A 13,686-nucleotide genomic window follows, 5' to 3' on the forward strand; every position below is an offset into this window, starting at 1 on the left:
ACACTCGTTTTTCCATTGTATTTTGTTGCCTCCTTTGTTTAAGATTAATTGACCATAGGTGTGTGGGTTTATTTCTGGGCTCTCTATTCTGTTCCATTGAGCCATATGTCTGTTTTTGTATAGGCACTGGTTTCTGCTCCTCTTCAGAGCTGAGCTCTCTAGTTGGGTTTGCCCAGAGAGCATCAGGCCTGTGCCTTACTCATGGAGGGAATCAGAGGGCTTCCTCTAAAAGAATGATTTTGACAGTGATAAAAAAAATAATGCTCCTAGAAAACCAGTATTTATTGAGAGTTTTACATGTACCAAGCATTCATAAACACATTTAGTTTTATAAAAATTTTGAGTTATTACTATTATTCTCATTTTTATAGATGAGCAAACTGAAGCCCAGAGAGGTTAATTATCTTGTCCTGAGTCACAAGGGTAGAAAGTTGCAGAGAATTCATAGTCAGTGTTGTCTTACTCTAAAGCCATGCTTTTTATCACAGCAGGCTGCTTATAGACCTACATGACTCTTGCAAACTCTGTGCTACCCTAGATTCACACACAGAGAAGGAATCAGATTGGTTCTCATTTGCATAAATAAGGTTCCAGCTGTCTAGATGAAAAAAAGACATTTATTATCCAGCCACATTCAGAACCAACTGAACAGTAAATATAGTGGCCAGAAGATAAAGATCAAAACTATCATGTTTATTACTAAGTTATATTTGAGGCAGTGGCTTGCCATCCCTCCCCTTATCTTGGAATTGCCCACTTGAAGGTAAATGTGGTTCTGCAGAACATAGCATTTACCTAGAGTTGCTGCCATACACTGGTCTGGTGTGAAGAGGGAAGGAGAATTCTTATAGATTTAGATTATTGGCCTACTAATATAATTTTGGACCAATGGCTATAACCCATCTACCAGGAAACTCACTAGATCTCAGTGGAGAGGAGTATGGGGCAGGGCTAGAGGCCTAAAGTTTTAATCCCTCCTCAGGGAAACCAAAGTATTGAGGAATAAACACTCCCTGTAATATCTCTGAAGTTTAGAGATTTTACCCAGTGACAGATACATTAAAAATGATAAATCAAGTCTACAGTGAGACTTTGGCTTTGTTTGAAAAGAAAAATAAAGGCTAGGTGAAAAGAAGCCAAAGAATTTCTTCTTGTTAGAAATATAACACTTTCTGTGGCCCAGGCAGACATGGCTTTGAGGTCAATTTCCTTTTCAAATCAGTGAAACTTATTCACTAAGTTTTAAAGTAGTATATCTGGAGGAAAGGTATAGCTTAAGAGGTAGTGCGCATGTTCAACACCCAAGAGGTCCTGAGTTCAATCCCTGGTACCCCATCCAAGACAAAATCAATGAAGAAACTTAGTTATGCCCCACTCAGGAAACAAACAATACCAGCAAAGCATGTGTTTTCATTACAGTGGTATGTCTGTTTTAAAAAAAAAATTTTTTTTTCTGGAAGTCAGAAAAATGAGCATGGATTGAAGGTTTACTAATCTCCTCTGAGCAGCCACTGGGCTAAATAAATTGGTGAGCAAGGGAAAGATTGCAAAGGAAATAACTAATAAAAAATAGGAATTGCATAGGAGGGGTTAAAAAAAAGTCAATGAACCAACAGATGCAAAGTCACATCCTAGTGATGACTTAAGAATGTGTAGAAGTCTGTAAGAAGCTATCAAAGTGTGGTGGAGCTAACTGGGGAATAGAGTGCATGAGAGATGGAAGTTTGGAGATGGGTTTTGAAAGACATGATGGGCATGACTTGGCACACAGCCTTTCATACGGGACAACAGCTTGAACAAGGAGATGTGGTCAGTATGGGGAAAATTGGTATGTGGCCACCTAGATTTAGAAACATCAGTATGAATGGCATTTAACCAAGAAAAAAAAATTAGTCAGATAAAAATCAGGTTGAATTGATAGAATAAAATACCTTGACTGACAGTGGCCTCTTCCACAGAAATATTGCAGGAATATTATATGTGGGAATATTAACTGAAAATGGCTTGTGGAAACAATATGATCACAAATTTAAATCAACCTCATTGTTGGTGACTTTCCCCCAGAAGTGAAAGCAATTCTCAAGAGATTTTTTAAAAAGAGAGACAGAAAAGAAAAGTAAAGAAACAGCCTGAGATTATTTATGTGAATACCTGCCACATTTTTTTGTTGTTTGTTTTTTTAGTGAGGTGACCATTTGAATGGTTTTGAGGAGAAATCCCAAGTATATTTTCAGAAAAGAGGTGCTAGATTTGACCTAGAGATGAGTTTGGGAGTGCAAGAAAATGGAAAGTTTTTGCATTAGCAGGATGTGACATTTTTGTTGAGCTCAGACATTCACTAGTTCTTCTTTCTGCAAAACTGCAGACAAGTATTTGCATAGCCTATGCCTAGAAGAAAGGATTTGTGACCGTGCAGATGCCAGCTACAGTGGAATCTCTTGGGAGAACACCTGTCCTGCTTGCTGAGGGACACAGAATTCCTGGACTGGATGCTGACCATATGAAGAAGCACCTGGAAGCTAGACCTTCATCTGCTATCCTCCAATCAGAAAATGCAGCTCTGCTCCAGACTGTGACTCCAGATGCCCAGGAAGATTGCCTGCACTTCTGATTGCAAGTCTTGTTCTGTGACTGGCTTTCAGTCTGTCTCTTTCCAAGTATGACAAAGTCAAGCAATTATTAAAATATAAATGCTGCCAGCCTTTTCCGTTTCCTGAAGAGAAGGATGCTATCTTAGTCTTAGGTCTTAGTCTTTTGTCCACATTTCCTGATGATCTGGTCTGAATGTTTATGAACCCCAAACTTCATGTGTTGAAATCATGATGCTCAATGTGACAGTATTAGGAGGGGGCCCTTTGGGAGATGATTAGGTAGACCACCACCCTCATGAATGAGATTAAAACCCTCATAAAAGAGGCATGAGAGAGCTCCCTGGTCCCTTTTACCATGTGAGGACACAAGAAGTCAGCAGTCTGCAACCCAGTAGAGGGCTTTGACCAGAACCTGACCATGCTGGCACCCTGATCTTGGACTTCCAGCCTCCAGAACTGTGAAAAATAAATTTCGATGGTTGATAAGCCACCAAAACTTGGGTTTTTTTTTAATAGAAGCCCAAGTAGACTAAGACATCTGGTCTTTGAGTGCATCTCTCTTTCATGCACAGTTCCTAAACTTTCATGATGAAAACAATGGGAAAAAAAAAGAGATTTAGAGAGAAAGAAGACACGTTGGCAGATATGCTATATTGGTCTACATGATGAAGATGAGCAAGAGAAAAATATTCCATAATCTGGGGGATATTGGTAAAGGTATTTTGTGAGATGGGGAGGGATTTAGGTAAGTAAGAAAATTCTTAGAATTGTGGGATGTGAGAAGAGTAGGAAAGGGATTGTGAGAAATTTTGCCAAGAGTATGACCCAGATACTCTAATATTTTCCAAGTTTAGAACTACACCCCCCATCCCTTATTTTAAATTATTCTTGGCTCTTTGGTTGTATTTACTTGAAACAACTTCTTTTAGAGACTGAACCACATGGAAGAGAGATGTGCAATAGTTACGCAGATTCAACGTCCTGCAACTTTTACATCTAGTAGCTCACTTTATCCTTAAAACCCTCTGGTGAGGTAGATAAAATCATATCTATTTTGTAGATAAAGAAGTGAAATCTTAAAGAGGTTTTATGAGTTACTGAAATTTGTAAGTATAAATGACAAAGTCAAGATATGAGCCTAGGTTTTCTGACCCCAAGCCCCAGTGCTTTCTGCCCTTCCATCCTCATCACAGTATATGAGTATGTGCCATGCCTCATCACAGCCAGCCATGTTCTATTCCCAGTGGACAAGCAATAAATGACATTATTCTGGCTGTTGTGGTTGTCTCCCCTTGCCCCCCTCAAAAAGGAACTTTATATGAATGTGGAACATTCTGACTGCCTCATGATGTTTTTAAAGGTAAGGATTGCTGCAGCTCTTTCTTCCAGCGAAGGCTTGAGAGGTGATGAGAATCAGGATGGGAATGCCAGTGAATGCAAAGAGGATCCCAAGAGACCAACGTGGGAACAGAATGAAAGTTGATGGCAGTGTTTCCCATAATGTGATTCAGAGGCCACAAGGTCACACTGGGGGCCGTCATATTGATCTGTATGAAAGCTCATGTCTATGCTTCGCTTCCATCAGAAAGAATAAAGAATTATATTTTACAAAATGCAGATACGTCCTTAACTGGGGTCATTTAGCCATTTATCTTGATGATTCTTGTTTACTTAGATATGGGTTTCCTAAACCCATGGAGATAGTCAATCCATAAAATCTTTTATTCTGCCGAAGTCCACCATGAACTGAAAATATTTGAGGGGTTCTTGGTGTTTGTATGGGCTCAGCTATTCTATTTGTTCATGATAAATAAGAGGTGCTGACAAGTTGAAGCACAGCTTCTCTTGAAGAGAGAAAAGCAGAGTGTGTTGGTGTGAATGGCCACGAGCACTTGTTAACTTGCACACACTGAAAGATGCTGCTCAGAAGCTTCACCTGCTACTGTAGAGTGTCCAGAGCTGTCATCCTTCATTTATTTGTAAACCAAATGCAACTAGACCTCCTTGGACAAGCCCCTTGTTTGTCCATTTCTGCTGTGTAAATTTCTTATACTTAGAAGAAACACAAGATCCCAAATGATCCTCTAAAAAGAATAGAAAAGTATTATCACTTGTTACTAAAGTTCTTGTGCAAAATGGAAAAGGGAATTGACATTGTGTATATTGACTGAAAAAAGGCTGCACAACCCAAAAGTTGAAAATTACGTTTTATTCAGAGACATTACTGAGGACAATAGCCTGGAAACAGCCTCTCAGATAGCTCTGAGGAACTGATCCAAAGAGGTAAGGGAAGAGCCAAGAAATATGGGAGTTTTTGCTGGGAAAAAACAAAACAAAACAAAACAAAAAGAATAACCGTGTAGTCAAACATCCAAAGATTACTGCTAATCACAAAAGACAGGTATCTCAAGTTAATTATTTTAGTGCCTTTCTCTGTATGGGAAGATGCAAGAGTTTGGGGTCATTGAAATTATTCCTTTGATGTGCATCTTACCTATCTAGGGCCAGTAGCTTGTTTTTCTCCATCCTGAATTCCCCTCAGGGCACATGATCAGAGGCGGCTGCAGAGGCTGCCGGCTTGATGCAGGCATAATTCATTGTTTACCGGAACAGCAGGTATTACTTGAAATGGCAGGCAACACCTTTTTTTATCCACATGTATCACTCTTAAACATCTCTTTCTTCAAAATTCTACATCTTATGGGAGCTGCCATTTCTCTTTCTGCCAAACAACCCCATTTTCCCATCTAACGTTTTTTTCTCCATGCCAGTGGGGAAAACACTCCACTTTCAGAAGGTCTGGCTGTACGTTTTCTCAAGCAAAGAAATTGTTTTTTGTTTTTGTTCTTGTTTTTGTTTTTGCTCCTATAATTTGCATTTCCAAGAATCACTCTGCTGTGCAAAACCAAAGTTCTTAGTGGAGATCTAACTTCCTTGAAAGATGCAGGAAAGGAAGGATTTTAAAATAACTAATAATTTATTATTTTTCTCTATCATATGATTATTTAACAAACATTTATTGCAAATTTAATGAGCACCTAGCTGCCAGATACAAAGTAGAGCAAAATGCCCTATCCGCAGGGAAAATCCAGACGGTGGGAGAGAAAGACAATTGACCATAAACGACTGTTCAGTGTGTTGAAGGCTCTGATGCAGCATTGCTTATGGTAATTCAATGACACATAATAAGAGTCGCTAATGATACTGAAGCAGGGCAGGAAGGAAGGCTTTTAAGAGGAGATGACTTGGGACTTAGTACCCAGTGATTAGATGACAGAGTAAGCTAAACAAGGAAGGTAAAGAAGTTGACATTCAATGGAGAGCTGTTAGCAGATAAGGTAGTGGGTCCCTGGAGAAAGGGAATCAGGCATGGCTTTCTTGACCAAAGAGAAGCCATGGTTGGCTTAACTCATCCAGGGATCTAAGCCTGGCCATCATGCTTGTCCTTAAACAGGTCTCAGTAATAATGCTCTTAAGGGAACAAAAGAACAAATGACTGTTATCAGACAAGAGAAGTAACAATAGCAAAGATAAAAAATCAGTTGTAAAGACTCCCAGTTCTGTTTCAGTGGGAAAGATTAGCCTGAAGCACCATCTTGAGCTGTTGTGGAGAATTTAAACCACCCCCTCCCCCGCAAGCACTCAACCAACATGTGGAGCCAGCTAGTGCTCTCTGGGAATCATAAAACCCCCACCCCTGCACTTTCTGTGCCTGGAGCCTATTGACACTCTAACTCCCACAGCCCACTGCAGTACTCTTCCTGTCCCTGCATTTCTGCAAGATAAAAACATCTTCTCTTGATGTGTGTTTATCCTAACAAAGCTAAACCGCCCCAAGACATAGCCCATCTCACAATCCCCTAGGCAGATAGGACTCACCACCTGCCCTTATCAAAGTCATAAATCCTATTGTAATTGACTGTTCTTCAATTGAAAAAAAAAAAAAAGGAGTTCCTGACAGATTTTACAACCACTCTGGTACCTGTGCATGAATTGATGATGCCGCCCCTGCTCCTTGTGGTCACAGCCTCGTCCCCCCAAATAAAAGACCCTGCGCTGCCACCCTCGGAGCTCACGCAGGCACATCTCATCCATGTGACCCCTTGTTGCCTGTAACAGTGCACCTATTAAACTTTCCTAAACGTTCCTCATGGTCTTTGGTAAATTCTTTCACTGCCCGCGTTGTGTCCGCACACAACAGATCTCAACCGGAACCTCAGGGCTGATGATGTAGAACTTTTCTGACCCTAATGAGCTCAATCAACTGAAGCTTGGACTCTGTCAACCTTCGCCACAATTCTACGCTGAATTCTTCTCTGCTTAAGCCCCTTCATGAGTATGCACATATGCTTAGCTTACCACTTCCCTAATTTTGCTGTTCAGGGAGACATTGCTTTGGGGAAGATCCTTGGTGTTCTCCTTACTTGCTGCAAGTAATAAATACTTCCTTCATCTGCTCTTTGGCTTGTCTTTTGGCTCTACACCCACCAAGAGGTGAATCCAGTTTTCAGGTAACAAATTTTGGCAACCTAGATAAGACATCTTGGCTAACCTCTTGGTTTCTTCCAGCTCCCAATAGGCTACGCAGTGGGCTGTGGCAGCTCACCTGGGGGAATTTGTCTTTGTTGCTGAGAGGATGGGTACAGGAGTTCCGTCTTAGCACCTGCTTTGTTGAGTGCCTACACCCCAACTCACAGAACAGACTCAGAAGCCACTCTACACATCGAAGTAGTCCTTTTGGAGAGGTGAGTGCCATTTACCCCACAAAACAGCTTCTGGGCTCTGTCCCCATCTCAAGGGGGAACGAAGGGACAATTCAGGGACTGCACAGTTAATCTGATCTGGTCTGGTCAGCTTGGAGGGTCTGAGAGATTGTAAGACAACCCTGTCCTCCAAGTCTTGGAGGCTGATCAGGGAGGCCTGATTGTGAAAGGCCTCAGTGAGACCATCTATGTCTCTCCTGGCTTTGGCCCTCATTAGGGGGTCCTGGTAACTAAAATTACTTGTAGAGGGGTGCTAGTTTGGTATACCTGAACAACCTGAGTGTACACTTTTAAATTATTAATTGGAAAAACTTACTTACCGACTCTCTAGAGAAGGAAATTTTCAGTGGGCTAAGAACAGCTGAATTTGTGTCTCCACCAACACTTATTATAGATCTCTTGGTTAGGGACAAATCTTCAACCAAGATCTGAGGATATGGGGGACAAGATATTTGTCCTCTCTGACAGCCCGTTAGGGTGCATTCTGAATTATTGGAAACTCTATGGCTATACCTCAATGACAAAAAAATAAAAACAACCTTTTTTTTTTTTTTTTTGCAAATACTGTCTGTCTGGCCACAATACCAGCTAGGTGACCAGGAGAAATAGAGAATGGCTCACTAAATTATAACACCATTTTCTAACATTTCAGTTTTGTAAAATCAAAGAATAAAAATTCCTCTGCCTTTTTGGGTAAGATTAGAGACTGGCTTAGGAGATACACTACCCTGGACCCTAAGGATCCAAGAAGTGCAGTGGTAATAAACACCTAGTTCGTATCTCAGAGTACTCCAGATATTTGCTGCAAACTTCGAAAGATTATGGTGGGACCTAGCATCCTCACCTCCCAACTAGTTGAAGTGGCCCTTAGGGTTTTCAATAACCAGGACATGGCAGAAGAAAAAAAAAAAAAAGAAGAGGACTAAAAGCAGAACACCCCAGGTGTGGATGGGTGCCCCCTGCCCCCAACGTGGGGTATGCAGACTTCCAATGAAACTGGGACCTAGTCAGCACACTTACTGCAGGAAAGAGGGACATTGGACGAGGGAAGGCCCTCACTGTCCCCAGAGAGAGAAAGGCTGAACTAAGCATCCTTCCTTTCAGCTCCCAGGAGCTGAAGAAGAGGACTGATGGGGCCTGGGGCTCCCCAGTGCATGCCGCAAGGTGCCATCCCAATCTCCCCTGAGGAGCCTCACTTAGAAGTCACATAAAGCCATTTGAATTTTTATTAGATACCGGAGCCACATTCTCAGTGTGGGCACCCTGAAAGGGTCCCCCCCCTCCCAAGAGGGGACACATCAAAGGAGGATCAGAAAGCAGAGATACTAGGAAATCTCACCCTTGGACATGGCCAAGATGAGGCTCCTTTGACATTCTAAAACTCGTTTTGCTTTGCGGAGGAAATTACATATCTCTCCCTGTGCTTTTGAGATGTAAATATTCTACCCAGGCTCTCAGGAACCTTCCTCTAGACCATTCTTAATTTCTGAGACTGAAAAAAAAAAAAGGCCTTTGTAAACTCAAGCAGAACTATGAGATCTCTGTGTGTATGTGGATGTAAGTATGTCTATGTTCATTATAGATATGAAATGTCTTTACATCCAGATAGTATTATCAAAATTAATTTGGGAATGAGCTCTATTTAATAGTCTTAAGGGAAATTGAGTGCTTATATAAATTCCCAGAAATATAAAAGAAACTGCCTAGAATGAATTTAGGGTTTATGTGATCTAGAAAATATTTAATATTAAATCAATATCTAGTTTTGAAGCTAGCTTAAGCTTATTGGTTTAGGGGGTGGAGGGTGGGAAGGGATAGACGGGATTTTAAAATTGTAGAATAGATAAACAAGATTATACTGTAAAGCATAGGGAAATATACACAAGATCTTATGGTAGCTCACAGAGAAAAAAATGTGATAATGAATATATATATGTTCATGTATAACTGAAAAGTTGTGCTCTACACTGGAATTTGACACAACATTGTAAAATGATTATAAATCAATAAAAAATGTTTAAAAAAAAGATTGCCATATCTGCTTTCCCTGCCTATAGGTACATGTGTGTGAATGTGTGTGCTTTGTTTTGCTAAACCTTTTGAAAATAAGTTCAATGTCAGTCATGACATTTCAGGCTTACCTATCTCAGCACGCATGCCCTGAAAAGAAGGATGGTTTCCTTCATATTATATCCTCATCATAATGAGGATACAAATAATAATTCCCTAATAACTGACTTCCAGTCCATAACTGGATGTTCTTTTTTTTTTTTAATTGAAATGTAGTTGATTTACATTGTTAGTTTCAGGTGTACCGCAAAGTGATTCAGTTACACATACACATACACATACACATAAATATTTTATTTTCATATTCTTTCCTATTAGTTGCATAACTGGATGTTCTTAATTGCCAGGATCTACTGAGGGCTCACATAATACATTTTGGCTTTATATTTCTTAAATTTCCCCTAATCTAGAACAGAAGCCCCCTCCTGCTTTCCTATGGAATCATTGTTTTGCAGTAAGAAGGCCAACTGTCTTGAGGTGTGTCTTGCATTCTGTCTTTATCTAACTGTGGTGTAGTTTAACTTATTTCTGTCTTGCATTTTCCCTATAAGTTGGAAACTAGGCCTGAAGGCCTCCTTATCTTCAGGATAAATATTTGGGGCAAAAACACAGTGCTTCCCAGGTTGTGTTGGCACTTCGTGTTATGTCACTTTTGTAGGCACATAGTGTCAATCGTGTCCTTAGCTATTATTCTTACTGAGAAGGGATACAGTACTGAAACCTTCTTCAGTGGTCCTTGATTAACATGACCAGGATGGGGGTGGGTAATAGCTCAATGGTAGCTCAATGGTTCAGCCCCCAGTACCCTCATTAAAAAAAAAACAACAACCCAGGACATGGTACCAAAAAAGCAGGGTTAAACTCTATGTGTCATGGTGGTAGCAGGTGAGGGAGGGACCACCACCACCACCAACAACAACAACAACTGAATCCCCGATTGCCATTAGAGACTTTGGATCATTCTGTATGTGGGCTGGTCGTATAGAGTGTTTCCTGTGAGGTTTGGGATTAACTTTTCAAAATTTAATTCAATTAATTAAATATTTCCAAATATTGCTGTTGGCCAGATATTGTGCCAGACACCTGGGATGGGAGACAAAGCTGAACCTGAGCGTCACAGTCTAGGTGACTTCTCGAAGTTCTCTCAACAGCGGCTAAAGGGAATCACCACTTGTACTCCCATTGAGGACATCATTTTATGCTTTAGGAGCCTAAATAAATAAATAAATTTATTTATTTTCAGTTACTGAATTACTCTCAGACTTCAGATAAAACTGAACCAGAGGAAGGATCACACAGCAGATGAGGACCTCCACACAAGAGGCTTAGGAGGAAGTGGTTAGATAATATTCAGTGAGTGATGAGTTAACGTTCTTTCCACTCACCCAGTCGTCATTTGAAAAGCAACCTCAGGTCAGGAAGTTAGTTTGGGGTAGACATGAAACAATTGCCGTTTCTGCTTTGTCTGGAGATCTGTATTATTACTACCCACTAGGTCTTCTTCACATAATAATAATCATGTGTCAGATAAATGGGTTCAAACCCCCTTTAATGGTTGCATGTTTTTGGACAATTAAACTTGTGGTTTCCAAACATTTTTTTTAAGTTGTAGCAAAATCTACATAACAGAAATTTTGAAAGTGTTAACCATTTTTAAGTGTACAGTCTGGCAGCATGAATTGCATTCACAATCTTGTGCAACCGTCACCACTAACCATTTCCAGAGGTTTTTCATCATCTTGTACTGAAGGTCTGTACCCATCAAACAATAACCCCCCTTCTTTCCTCCCTTCACCCACTGGTAACCTCTATTCCACTTTCTGTCTCTGTGGATATGTCTATTCTAGGTCCCACCTATAAGTGGAATCACACAATGTGCCCTTTTGTGTCTGACTCTTTTCACTTAGCATAATGTCTTAAGCATATTGTCCTTTGAAAAAAAAGGTTTTATTGAAGTATAGTTTATGTACAATATTATATGTTACAAGTGTACAACATAAGTGATTCATAATTTTTAAAGGTTGTACTTCATTTATAGTTATTATGAAATATTGGCTATATTCCCTGTGTTGCAAAATACATTTTTTTAAAGTTAATTAAAAATTAATTACAGTGGTACTGAAGATTGAACCCAGGAACTTGTGCATGCTAAGCATGCACTCTACCACTAAGCTATACCCTCCCCCTGCAAAATATATTCTTACAGCTTATTTTATACATAATAGTTTGTACCTCTTGTAACCCCCCTCCCTCTAGGTTGCCCCTCCTTCCTTCCCTCTCCCCACTGGTAAACACTAGTTTGTTCTCTATACCTGTGAGTCTTAAGCATAATGTCTTAATGTCTCATCCGTGTTGTAGCATATACCAGAATTTCCTTCCTTTTCAAGGCTGGATAGTATTCCAGTGTCTATCCATGCCACATTTTGTTTATCCTGCTGTCTGGTCATGGATGTTTGGGTTGTTTCCGTATCTTTTAAAGGGAACAATGATATCTGTTTCACAGATAAGGGTAAGATAACCAGGAAAAGGCCTGGAACACAGTAGGTGCTCAGTTAACATTATTTTCTTCCTTTCTCCTTGGTACAAAAGTTCATATATTTCCTCAGCACTTAAGTAAGAGAATGTGATGAAGAGGACAGGATAATTATTTTCCATTTCCTGTGCCTTTCTCACCCTCTGTTATGGTTTCCCTAATTAATAGCTTGGCTCTTTAAATTATTTATGGGAGGAAGTTTTCCTGAGGATATGCTGGGATGGGGTGGTGGGGGTGGGGGCTGGAGGGGGTGGGATGAGGGTGAAAGACAGAAGCAGGCATCCAGTTGGCTCTGGGTTGCTGGTCTGAAGGGCACTTGTTACCTGAATGATTTGCTGACTTTTTCCAAAACAGCAATAGAGCTCAGAGTCGAGATAGAGATCTTTGAAACTTGACTCTCCTTATTGCAAAAGCCTCAAGTGTTCAGATCTGGGCCAGCAGGACTGGAAATTGAAGATTTTTATCTCGTTTCAATCATTTTCTTCTCTCCAGGGCAGATGCTTCCCCCCAAACTGCAGTAGGAGAGGGCAAAAGGCTGTTTTCCTTCTGTAACTTAGAGGAAAGATGTGTTTCAGAGGATGCTGAGGAAGAACATATTTAATCTTGAATGTGAAGGGGTTCAGAGTATACCACCCCTTAAAATATGCCACTCTGACATAAGGGTTATTTTGAGCTGACGGCAGTTGAGAAAAAGCAGACATAAGAAAACATCTCTGCCCTAGCCCTCTCTATATTCAGAAGGGCAGGGTGATTCTTAATCACTGGAGAAAACTCTAGACTTTTATCAGCCCCGAGATGGCACATGGGGAATCTAGGTAACAAATTTTACTAACTAGCCTTGATTGTCCAATGGCTTCCCCCAAGTTTACCTTCTCATAATTTGCTACCCTTAAAAACTCAAAATCCTCTCCCTTTTGCTTGTCACTTCTCTACAAATGTATTGTTCGTTTGTTAAGATGCTATATAAATCCAAATTCTAAACCATTCCTTTGGGCTGCTTATCACTGAATTCTCCTGTGCGTACTTATGGTACATGTGTCAATAAACTTCTGTTTTTCTCCTGTTAGTCTGTATTTTTGCCAGTCTAGTTTGTAGGTCCAATGAACATGAGATGGGTAAAGGGAAATCGTCTTTTTCCTCCTCTGCAAATTCTTCTTGCAGAATATAAATGGTATAAGAGCTTCTAGAAGCCAATTGCAGTCAGCTTCTCTCTTTAGAAAGCCACGCCCCAGACAGCCAGAGAGACTTGCCTGCCAGGGTCACAAGACAGATTGGTGCAGTGTAGGGACTTAGACTCGAATCTCTCATGCTTGGCTGAGCAGTACTCATTGAATAAAACTACCTACCGTATGCAAAGTCTTTTACTGGGCACTATGGAGGAAAAATGAAAAGAAATAAAAGTCATGGTGGAAGGGGGACCCTGGAGAGGAAGAGGGTAATTTGGAGTGAGGTGGTAACTGACATCTGTGGTGGGCTTTGTCGGTGGCGCAATATCATGTACACACAAACACCATGCGGAGAAAAGTGAAGCAATTCTCTGTTTATTGATTCTTAGGAAAGTGTTTATATAGGACATGCACGATGCCTCATATATCATCTAAGTTAATAATCTTAAGCTATTTAGATCCCCAAGCTCCTGCAGTAAGCATAGGATGTTACATGATTAAGGACAGAAAGTTTGAAAGTTCATCATGAAACTTCATTAAGTAGGCCATTTCTTATCCAGCCT

This window comes from Vicugna pacos, chromosome 24, assembly GCF_048564905.1.
Source record: "Vicugna pacos chromosome 24, VicPac4, whole genome shotgun sequence".
NCBI classification, from domain to species: domain Eukaryota; kingdom Metazoa; phylum Chordata; class Mammalia; order Artiodactyla; family Camelidae; genus Vicugna; species Vicugna pacos.